Here is an 11,507-nt window from a genome sequence, read left to right as displayed (position 1 = left end):
TACTGCTTGATTAATCGTGAACTTGTATGAGTTAATATTTTATATTATGCATGCAATTAGAGTGTTATAGATCGTCGGTATTTGGATTTATACATTGTGGTTTTCTACCCCTCGCGGTAATCGGCTTTCAAAAATGGAGTTTTCGAGTAGGAAACAATTTTAAAAGATTTTCGAATAATTTTTATGGATGAACAAATAGAGTTTAAAAATAAAGTTTCCAGGCGGGGAGTACTTTTAAATAGAATGACTGTTGTATTGTGCATCGCATCATCCAGCACCTAAGGAGTGTTTAAAGACATACATCATCTTTAAGGATCGCTAGCTGTATGAAATTGCATCGCATGAATTGTTTGTGGATTGGTAAATGTAGATTGTGAGTTGTGATTCTGTTGTTGTTATTGTTGGGTACGCCGTGCAAATATAAAGGAGATTCTGTCCATGTGGGCAGAAAAACTTTGTATTTGTGGCGGGTCTGTACGCCACGTGGGCCAGGTTGAATTTAAAAAAAATGCACATTTTTCGCAATTCTAATTTCAAAAATAGTATTTATTTTGATTTCTAAAATAGTATTTATTATAAAAGGCTTTTAAAATTGGTCCCGGGACATGACACACTCATTTTTTATCCTTAGTGGCCTTGTTTAGCACATCGTTTGGATTTGAGTTATAGTCTATTTTCATATAGAAAATGAATAAGTTCTTGTAGAGACAATCAGTTCGTGCTCGATTGCCTAATTTACTAATGTGAAACTCGAAAAGTTACGTCACGAAAGCTTATATCTTAACCTCGTCAAATGAGAGAAGGTGGTGTGTGCAAGAGGAGCATTGCTCTTCGATCATGCAAATTAAATAATAAATAGCCTGGGCATAGTTACTACTCTGAACCTTTAGTGAACACATATACTGTCACGTCCCGCTATCGCCACTTTGGTCGATCCGGGCCCGTACACAGACGCCGAACGGACAGAACCTCCGCTGTCCACCCAAGGCTCAACCACAACGAGTACATGTATAAAGAAATAAACAATTCCCAGGATAACATTTCAATATACATGGCTTGCACGAGGGCAAGCAACAATCACAAGTGATAGTAAGCTAGCTATACAGAAAATTCACAGTAATTTAAAACTTTCAAACTGAACTTTGCATAACTGAGTATGAACGCATTTAGTTATTTACATATTCTATAATACATTCATTTACATGTCTCTGTACATCAAACTAGATGATACATGAAGCCAAAATGGTAAACTACTAGAACTCTGGTGTCAGCTAGCTAAGCTGCGGGGCCCTTGCCGCGATCCATGGCCACAACGCTCGCACTGGAACCTGTATGGTTAGTGGTGTGAGAACTACAAGAAAGTTCCCAGTGGGTTCGGCCACCGACCTCGCCGACTCACCCACTAGGTCTATTCAGGCATATGTAGGCAAGAAAAGTAACACAGATAGTAACCAACTGTACATGTAACTACTACAATGCCTGTACAAGCTGAAAGAAAGCAATATAGGAAAACTGTAAATATGCATGCATGCTTTTTACTGAATTTACCCAATTCATTGGTTAACCCTTTTGGTTAACAATCACTCACTGACACTATCCCAAATATCGGGGAGACGCAACCTGCACCCGACGGGACTGTCAACTGGGGGAGACGCAACCTCCTGGTCCAGTAAAGATGACTACTCCGGAGCTCATCGTTCAAGGAGGAGCGACCTCACTTGAACCAAACAAATGTGAGTATGATCTGATCCCCCTTTAGAGGATTCAACTGACAAACACTGTCACAATTTACTCTAACTAGTTCTTTATGCTAGTTTCACAATTCCATTTCTCGATGCTAACCAAACCTCTAGTTGAATGTCACCAAGTTCACTATTGTTATAGTCCATACATTCATAGGGTTCTATGTCCATATTCTAAAGTCCACAAATTCTCACTGTTGATAGAAATTCACATTTTCACTTGCACAATGCCAATTACCCTATAATGCATGACTAAACAATTATAAATATGCTCAATGAAATATAATAGACATAAAAGGTGATTCAAAGACTTCGGATAGCACCACCCACCTGTAGGGATGCTAACAATTAGAACTCACGTCTCGGGCTGAATCCACGAAGGTATCACCCGACTAGATGCAAATAGAGCCTAACTGGCTTTATCGTAATTAGCGTACCAAGAACCTGTCGAAATATTAATTTAGACCTTTGAGTATATTTAACTTTCCTTCATAGGAGAATAAAAGAGATTAAACTGAAGTTATACATACACCTCAGCGAAACTTGTATCTCGACTCTAAGTAGTATATGCATTACTACTATAGCAGCTTCAATAAGCCTCAATGTACTCAATCTCAATGCTGAAATTTCACTTTTGCTGAATTTCTGCATTAATACTTCGCTACTCACTTTTAGTCTCCCTAGGTAACAGATTTCAATGCTGAAATCTGCTTGCTGCAGCAACAATTCCTAGCTGTAGCTTAGTAATCATAAGTATTTACTTAGAATAAATCCCGTAGAGCTCATTGTGTTTAAAAGTTTCAGCTCAATCTCCATTTCAGCATCAAGCTGAAGTTCTAACTTATGCTGAATTTTCAGCATTTCCTTCCCTTTGAGCAGCTGTTATAAGCATGGAACAAATTGTTCTTATGCTTAGAATTCTTCTAGAGCAACCAACTAACTTCTAATCATAACACAATTATAAGTAGCTTAATCTGTATTTGTCCCATTTACATAATTCCCAGCTCAAGGACAAGTATTTTCCATGCTGGATTTCTGAAATCGTACTTCACAACTCTACTCAATTCGGGTTTAATTTCTATTTTTCTTTCACCTGAACTAGAAGCTTCTAATTTGCTCTCAGCTTTCTAGAACTTCCTTTTTTTCAGCTTAAGCATCAAAAGAAGTTCCACTTGAGTTGTAATTTCCTTCAACTGCAACCTTGATTCAGCAACTTCAGCAAGCAAGAAATTCCTTACTGCAGGAATTTCAGCACTTAACTTCTTTTTCCTTTTTCCCAATTCCTGCAGCAGTAATTAATCCATTTCACAATTGCTACTAGTTCAAGCTTAGAACTCAATTGCTTGTTGCCTTCTTCAACTTAGGCAATCAAAAGAAACACTCAAACCAGGGATAAACATTCAGCTTACCTCATTTCCGAGCTCTACCAGGTTCTTCACAATTCGGGTCACAAGCAGTTTAATTATTGCATCAACTCCACCAAATTTTAATTCCTGGCAGCCAATAAGGTCCTTATTACTTCACTTTAAAGTAAGTAACCTAATTACAATTAATTATAGAAGCAACTTGCCTCAATTTAAGGCTCTTCTACTTTCTTTCAACATCAACTAACCCAAAATTCCCCAATTCTGAAATCTGAAATTTCAGCAACCGTGAACCCCTTTTATGAATTATTCTCAGCTGGACTTCCACTTGATAGCTTCAATTAGCCTAATTTCCTGCAGTTCGGCAGCATCAACTGCAGAGATTTCCTTTAAATCTGCTTCATAGGTCCACTCAACATTAACCAAAACACTTAAGTTAAAGCAATTGACTCAGTTAACAATTAAGCTCACCTTAGTTCACAACTCCATCAGCAGGAATCCTGCTCGGATCAAAACCTCCTCCTCAGCCCGCAAGCCACCAGGCTGGATTGAAGGCTTCCCCAAGGTCTGCTTCAGTTCCAGCAGGAAAGGTAATCCCTTTTCTCTTAATTGTTTGCTAAGTAGAGAGAGAGAGGAAAGAGAAGTGAAAAGGGGCTGAGAGGATAAACATCCAGTACGTAAGCAACTTCAGGTGAGCTGGTTTAGGTGATAAGGTTGTATAATTGCAACTTAGCCCTTTTATTTTCAGAATTTGCCCTGCTGTCCTATGTGGCAGCAGCATCAGCAGCAGCTTAGTTAGCATAATTCACCCATTTAGCTCACTTCCAATTCATCCAAATTCTTCTAAAACATGCCAAGGATCCTCCCAAAGCTACCAATTTAATTTGGAAGCATTAATTTCCAATTTGGCATTAATTTTGATCATTTGGTCAAGATTAACTAAAATTTCAGCTTCATGATAGTAATAGAAATTGGAGGTCTTTGGCACATCCAATTCATTTCGAGTCCACTCACACACTTTCAAAACATGTCAATTGCTGTTCTCAAGCTACTAATTAAGTTCAAAAACACTTAATTTCTATTTTAGCATTATTGTGATCACTTTGATCACAATTAGCTTCTAATCAAATTTTCAGTCTATTACATATACAATATCTAGGAATCTTGAAGTATTTGTGTTAGGTACCCTGCCTATGGTCTGCAGGAAGTTGCCAATTTCATGATGAGTATCGATGTCCAGATGCGAACCCGTTAATTGATTTTGATTTTGATGAGAACAAGGTTAGTTGGTGTATGATACATGATTTTCTATTATATACAGTTTAATTTGTAGCTTCATGCTATTTACATTCAAAATTCTACTGTTTTACATGCAGTGTTTTGAGCTATTTTTAGCATGGCATGCAAAATTTTCTATAATTTCTGAACATGCATATGCTAGGATTTTATAATAACTAATACAGCATATGGCATTTTGTTTAATCAAGACCTAATGGCCCATTTTTCATATTTGAACTATGTATTTTATGACATAAGAATGTGATTTTGCTATTCGAATATTTAATATACTATGAGTATTAGTTACATAATGTGCAAATTCACGTATTCAACTATGTCATTTCCTCCTGTTGTCATGACCCATACCCATCTCATGTAATGGGCATATAGTAAGACTCAGACCTAACATCATGTGGTTTTTGACTTTCATGAACATGACTTGTAGCTATTTTATCTAGATTTGCTAATAGGCATTTACCTAATCTTTTGTTTGTGCTTTCCAGAAGCAGAAGTTCTTTCAGCTCTGCCAAAGCTGGTGTACAGTAGATTTGTTCTACGGTATTTCTCGTAGCTTGTAGTCCTATTTTTTGTTTGAATGTATTAACATTTGAATTATTATCATCTATTTTGCTTTAGGAAGAGGAAAATAATTATGGTATATAAATACGGTATTTTCTACAAGCTATAGCTTTATTTGGATGACTTATCTATTTCGGTTGGATGAAATATCATTGATAGTATTTGCTTTAACTCTCTTTTTGTAGTGTTCCAGAGGTTTCCAAAGGTTTGGATAGGATTGGCTACAATATTAGTGACTGGTTGACACATCTGGAGAGTGTTGGACTGAGTCGGAGTCATTTTTGCACGAAATGGATGCAGAAATAGACTCGGTGCACTCAAATAAGCAAAACTGGAGTTTTGCCAGTTTCGGGCGCCCAGAACTGGTTTGGGTCGCCCAGAACTCGAGTGCTGATTTGAGCTGAACTGGAAGCCAATTCGGATCCTAGTTTGGGGCGCCCCGTTGTGGGTTCGAAAATTCACCTCGTGAATATAGCTTGCGCTGACACGTGGCTGGTGGTAGGTGATGTCCGCCGGAACAGGACTTGGGCGCGGCACACTACAGGCGGAGGAACCGAAGGGGAGCAATTGTGTAGCCTGGATGTTTCGGACGCCCAGAAAGGGATTTTGGGCGCCCGAATGTGGCCGTTTCTGCTGGGATCTCAGGTTCTTTTGTTCCTAGGGCTTATTAGACCATCCTAAACCCCTATAAATAGATGGAGTACGACCCTGATGAACTCTTTTTATCCCTCCTTCACAGTGAACCCTTAATCAGCATTCCAACCCCTCTAATCTCCTCAAATTAATCCAAATTCCACAATTTGCACATAGAGGATTTCAGTTCTAGCAGTTTTCCAGCAGCGACCTTCGGCGTTTTGGCTCGTGTGCGGCATAGGAGAATCGGATTGTTGCGAAACTTGATTTGGTGGTTAGAGGACTTCTTAGAGTTTTCGTGGAGCAAATTTGACAAAAATTGATTGAGGTTTGTTTAGTCAATTTCGTGTGTTTCTATGCTGCTGGTGGTTTAGACCTGATTTTGAGTTTTCTTGGATTTTCATGATGCAATCTTCGGAGGAAGTGGGATTTTGGACCTGAGGGTGATACTTCATCATAGTTCACAGGTTTTGGAACCTTACTTCACCAGATTTGAAAATTGGAAGGTGAAGTTGACATTGAGATTGAAGCTACTTTATGCTTAAGTGCAGAATTTTGGATTTTGATAGAAATTTTGATGCTTTTGGTGTGTAGATATTTGGAGTAGCTTTGTTGCTGGACCTGGGTGATCTTGACTGACCTCGAAAGGATTTCCAGAGGCTCGGACTATCGTCGAGCTTGTGTTGATGTGGGATAATGTTATGCTTACCGTATTTCGCGGAATTACTCCTAAGTCTAGTGTCGTCAACATGTATTTTCTGTTTTGAATAGCATGTTTCCTTGCTCAATTCATTGATTGATTGTGTTTCTAAAATTTAAATTGGAGCTTAAATTATTAGTTAAATAATATATGTTGGACTTGGTTTTGACTCAAGAGAAAACTGCCGATTCTACACCGTCATATGTTAAAACTACCATATTTAGCTCTAGAAGCCGTAGTTTGTTTGTATCATCGTAGTTTGTCGGCGGGAGATACTCGGGATAGTGTAGAATGTATTTACACATGTGCTGGGACGCCGAGCTTATTTTTACAGCAGTGTTCAGGCTATTCTGGTCTGTTGAGTGCCGTCGAGGTTGACGGTGGACCTGGATTACTATTTTTGCATCAAATTGTGCCGAGAGCACGTGAGTTGGTTGTTAGACCCTGTTTACTTGACTATAGCCTGTGAGAGCCTGATTGAGCTCGACAGAAATACACTTGCATACTCAGTTGGGTAGCACCCACGAGTGCCACTCCGGAGTCCGGCTTAGTGCTGTTGCGTTGGTGTCGTTATGTCCTGGTTGGACTTGCTCTCCAGAGATGTCTTAGTGTGGAGGTAGCTATATAGCTTCGACAGGCGGGACAGGTGTATTCACAGTCTCTAGTGAGATTGGGTCAGAGGTTGTAGTATTCTACAGACTGTTAGTTTGATTCATGATAGTATAGTAGCATGTAGCTGTAGATTATTTTCAGTTCCTTACTATCATTGAGCATATATCTGTAGACTTAGTGGGTAAACCCAGTTGTTGGAATTTTTTACAGAGCCTTCTTCTTCGGCTGCTGCTGCTGCTGATTCGGACCGTGGAAAGGGAGTCGCGAGTTAGATCCCTTTCCAGTTGCTGCTGATCTACAGTATACCAGCTACAGATAGTGGTAGTTTTTGAGTTCTTATACATACTTATGTTGTATCACACTGGAGCGAGAGTTTTGTACACCTGGATGTTATGTATGTATAGTGAACTTCTGTTTTTATATATGTTTTATTTCTTTCTAGCAGCTCTATACTACTATCATGACGGGATTATCGATTTTACGTAGTATTGCGGCGTCAGCAACTTCTTCTGCTCGTATCAACTGAGACTTCGAATGTATTTTTAACTTCCATGACTGACTAATATTTTTAATTTTTTTTAATTAAATTTATGTTCTGAGTTGGCAACTTAATTGATTGTTGTTTTATTTTTTTATTTTCGTTATTGTTGAAAAAACTAATGTATGACATTATTTTGAAGTAACTTGTTATATTGGAGTTTTGTTTTAATACTATTTTGTTTATAATTTTTGTTGTCTTATTAATGTATATTTGTATATGAACATTTGGTGACAATAAATAATACTATCAAATGTGAATATAATTTATCGCCACCAAATTTCACATTTAGTGGCAATAACTATTTGCCACCAAATGTCATATTTAGTGACACATTTAGTGGCGATAAGTATTTGCCACCAAATGAAAAATATTTAGTGGTAATAAATATTTGCCATTAAATGATGTATTTAGTGGCGACTCATATTTGCCACCAATTGTCACCTTTAGTGACAACAAATATTTGCCATCTGAATTGAAAGTTGATGGTAAAAATTAGTTGCCAACAAATCCTAACAATTGGTGGCAACAAAATGTCGCCATCAAATAATACCTTTCGTGGCGGATCTATTGCGGCAATATGTAGCGACAAAATTTTATCGCCACTATAGATATTTGGTGGCGACATTTTATATATTAGGTGGCGACTAATGTCGCCACCAAGTGATAATTATCCTGTAGTGCTATAGGCTGCATTTGGTTGGAGAACTAAATTTTGGAGAACAATTTTTATTGTTCCCAAGAATAAGGGATATTCCGACATAAGATAGAACAATTGTAAATATATATTTGGATGCATTCGGGGATATTCTAGAGGATATCCTTATTAGCATTTGGATAAAAAGTGTATAACAATGTCTAAATATATTTTTAAAAATAAAATAATTAATTTATATTAGTTTGGATAAAATAATTAATTATATATATAATACTTAATATAAAATAAAATAATTAAATATTAATATATAAATAATAAAACTTAATAAAATAAATAATATATCAAATTTAATTAATTTATATTATATAATAAAATTTAAGTATAAATATATTATCATAAAAATAATATTTACATTATAAATATATAAAAATATATTTATTTATATATCTATTTATCTAATAAAATAAAGAGAATAACAAAATTATAGTCAGTTCCCCTAGGAACAATTTGTCACGCCCCGAATTTCTCGTTTTCCCGGGCACGCTAACAGATTCGCCGTATACATAGAAATTTTTCCTGTATACGAAGCGATAACTGTACATGTACATGTAATCATACAACACTACAACCAGTAGTATAGAGCTGCTAAAAAAAACCATATATAAATAACATCGGTTCAATATACATACATAGTATCCAGATACAAAAACTACAACTACCTGTAGCTGGTATATATCTCTAAAACAGCAGCAACCGGGAAGAGATCTAGCTCGCGACTCCCTTTCCACGATCAGTATCCGCGACAGCAGCAGCCGAAGAATAAGGCTCTGCAAAAAGGATACACAACTGGGTGTGAGAACTACTGCAAAAAGAAGTAGTCCTCAGTGGATACCGCTACCGACCTCAACGGCTCACCCACTAAGTCTACAGATGTATGCCCAAAGATAGTAAAGAAAATTGAAAAAAACTTTACAGCTATATTGTCATGCCCCGAGACCGCTACCAATTTGGTCCGGTTCGGGCGCGTCGAACAGACGCCGGACGGACAGCACCTCCCCTGTCCGCCCAAGGCTCAAAAGTAAGATCATGTACATAGAATTGCCCAGGAATAATTCAATNACAGAAAATTCTAAATCTTCTGTTTTCGCTCCGATTTCAACACGGGCCATTCCAGACTTATATTTTATGTCTATAAGTCCAATAAAATAGTATTTCACACTATTTTCATTTATATTTATTTTTATATTAAAATTTCAGCATACTACACCCCACCGCAACTTCATAATTTAAGAAGTTCGGTACCTTACATATATGCTACTATACTATCACTAATCAACAATCTGTAGGTATGGTAATGCACTGTCTAACCCAAAACTCACTAGGGACTGTGAACACATCCGTCCCGCCTGTCGAAGCAACACTAACTACCACCACACTGGGTCATCAGTGGAGAGCTTGTCCAACAAGGACAAACCGACAACAACGCAAAAGCACAAAGCCCGACTCCGGAGTGGCACTCATGGGCGCTACCCAACCGAGTATGCAAGCGTATCTCTGCCGAGTTCAATTAGGCTCTCACAGGCTGTAATCAAAGTAGAAAGGTCTAGCTAGCCTAACAACCATAATCTACGTACCCTCGGCAAAATCCGGTGCAAAAATAGCAATCTGGGTCCACCGTCAACCCAACGGCACCCGACAATCCGGAACAGTCTATACACTACTGTAAAAATATACTCGACATCTCAGCACGAGCGTAAATTCATTCTACACTATTCTGGGTATCCACCGCCTACAAATTACGGCGATATAAACAAACTACGGCTCCTAGAGCATAATCTGGTAATTTCAAAAAATGACGGTGTAGAATCGATAGTTTTCTCCTAATTCAGATTAAACAAATCACCGACTATGCTCCAAATTCAGATTTCAATAATATATGCAAATCAATGAATTTGAGCTAATTAGCATGATGTACAAGACCAAAAATACATGTTGACAACAAACTAGACTTAGGAGGAAATCCGTAGAATCCGATAAGTATATCATTAACCCACCTCTAGCGCGAGTCCGTCCACAGCTAGAAGTTGCTGGAAGCCCTACCACGATCACCCTTGAACCGGCAACAACCCTCTCTAAAGATCTAAATACAAAAGCACCAAAATCGCATCAATACCCTCAAATTTTAGCACTTAAGCTTAATTACTCCAATTCCAATATCAAAACTCACCTTTCAATCTTCTAATCCACAATTCAGGTGAAGAACAGTCTCAAAACCAGTAGGGAATGATGGAGCAACCTCCTCTGGTCGAAATTCCAGCTTTCTCACAGATTTGATCCAAAAAACCACAAAAATCCAAGTTTCAGCTCCAATACAGTAGCAGCTCAGAAAAACAGCAAATTTACTATACTAACCTCAATCAATTGTTGTCAAATTAGCACCATAAAATCTTCAAGAAGTCTACTAACCACCAAAATAAGTTTCGTAGCAATCCGACCATCCTACGTCGCACACAAGCCAAAACGCCGAAGGTCGCTGCTGGAATTCTGCTGAAATTGCAATCCTCAAGATGGAATTGTGCAATTGGAGAGTTTAGAGAGACTAAAATGCAAAATAGGAGCTTCTCTGTGAAGAAGGGTGAAAAAGCTTCTCAGGGGATCGAACACAAGCTTTTATACCGAGATGGAATAGTACAATAAGCCCCAGGAACAAAGGAATACAAACATGCTGTCCTGCAGGAACGAGCACTTTCGGGCGCCCGAAATCCACTTCTGGGCGTCAGAAACCTCCAGGCCATACAAAGTTCTCTCTTCGGTTCCTCCGCCTGCGGCATGATGTGCCCCTAACATGATCCGGCGTACCTCATCTACCACCATACACGTGCCAACGCAACCATTAAAACCAAGGTGAACATTCGGGCCCACTTCCGGGCACCCGAAACCAGGGTCTGAATTGGCTTCCAGTTTCAGTTCAGTTCAGCACTCAGTTCTAGACGACGCAAACCATGTTCTGGGCGCCCGAAACTGGCAAAACTCTAATTTTGCTGATTTGAGTGTACCGAATCCGTTTTTGCATCCTTTTTAGGGAAAAACAATTCCGATTCAGTCCGACACTCTCCAAATATGTTAACCAATCACTAATAATGAAACCAATCCGATACCAAACTTCCGGGACACTACACAATTTTTAATGGAATGTTCTTCTACCATTTGATTACAACTTAGGGATATTCCCTGTTGTTCCGGAATATCTCCCATACCAAACGCAGCCATAAAGATCTATCATAAGATGCATTTCTTTATTTTATATTCAATACTATTGAATACTTAGAATTTAGAACCTCTTGTTTGGAATCGGTGTTGACAGAAATGATTTCTTTCATAGTTCACTTACTGGAGGATGCTG

The 11,507-nt window shown here is 38.2% G+C and overlaps 1 long non-coding RNA gene across 1 annotated transcript; it reads right to left on the bottom strand.

Moving 5' to 3' along the window:
• Positions 1,118-3,821, bottom strand: LOC109728091. Its single transcript, XR_002220913.1, has 6 exons — positions 3,578-3,821; positions 3,355-3,501; positions 3,152-3,235; positions 2,836-3,025; positions 2,073-2,186; positions 1,118-1,328 (listed from the first exon to the last, which is right to left on the bottom strand). It is a non-coding gene; the product is annotated as an uncharacterized LOC109728091 (long non-coding RNA).

Source organism: Ananas comosus, linkage group 23, assembly GCF_001540865.1.
Source record: "Ananas comosus cultivar F153 linkage group 23, ASM154086v1, whole genome shotgun sequence".
In the NCBI taxonomy this organism is placed as follows: Eukaryota; Viridiplantae; Streptophyta; class Magnoliopsida; order Poales; family Bromeliaceae; genus Ananas; species Ananas comosus.
Note: the sequence above shows the minus strand (reverse complement) of the source record. Positions and strands in the feature narration are given on the sequence as shown.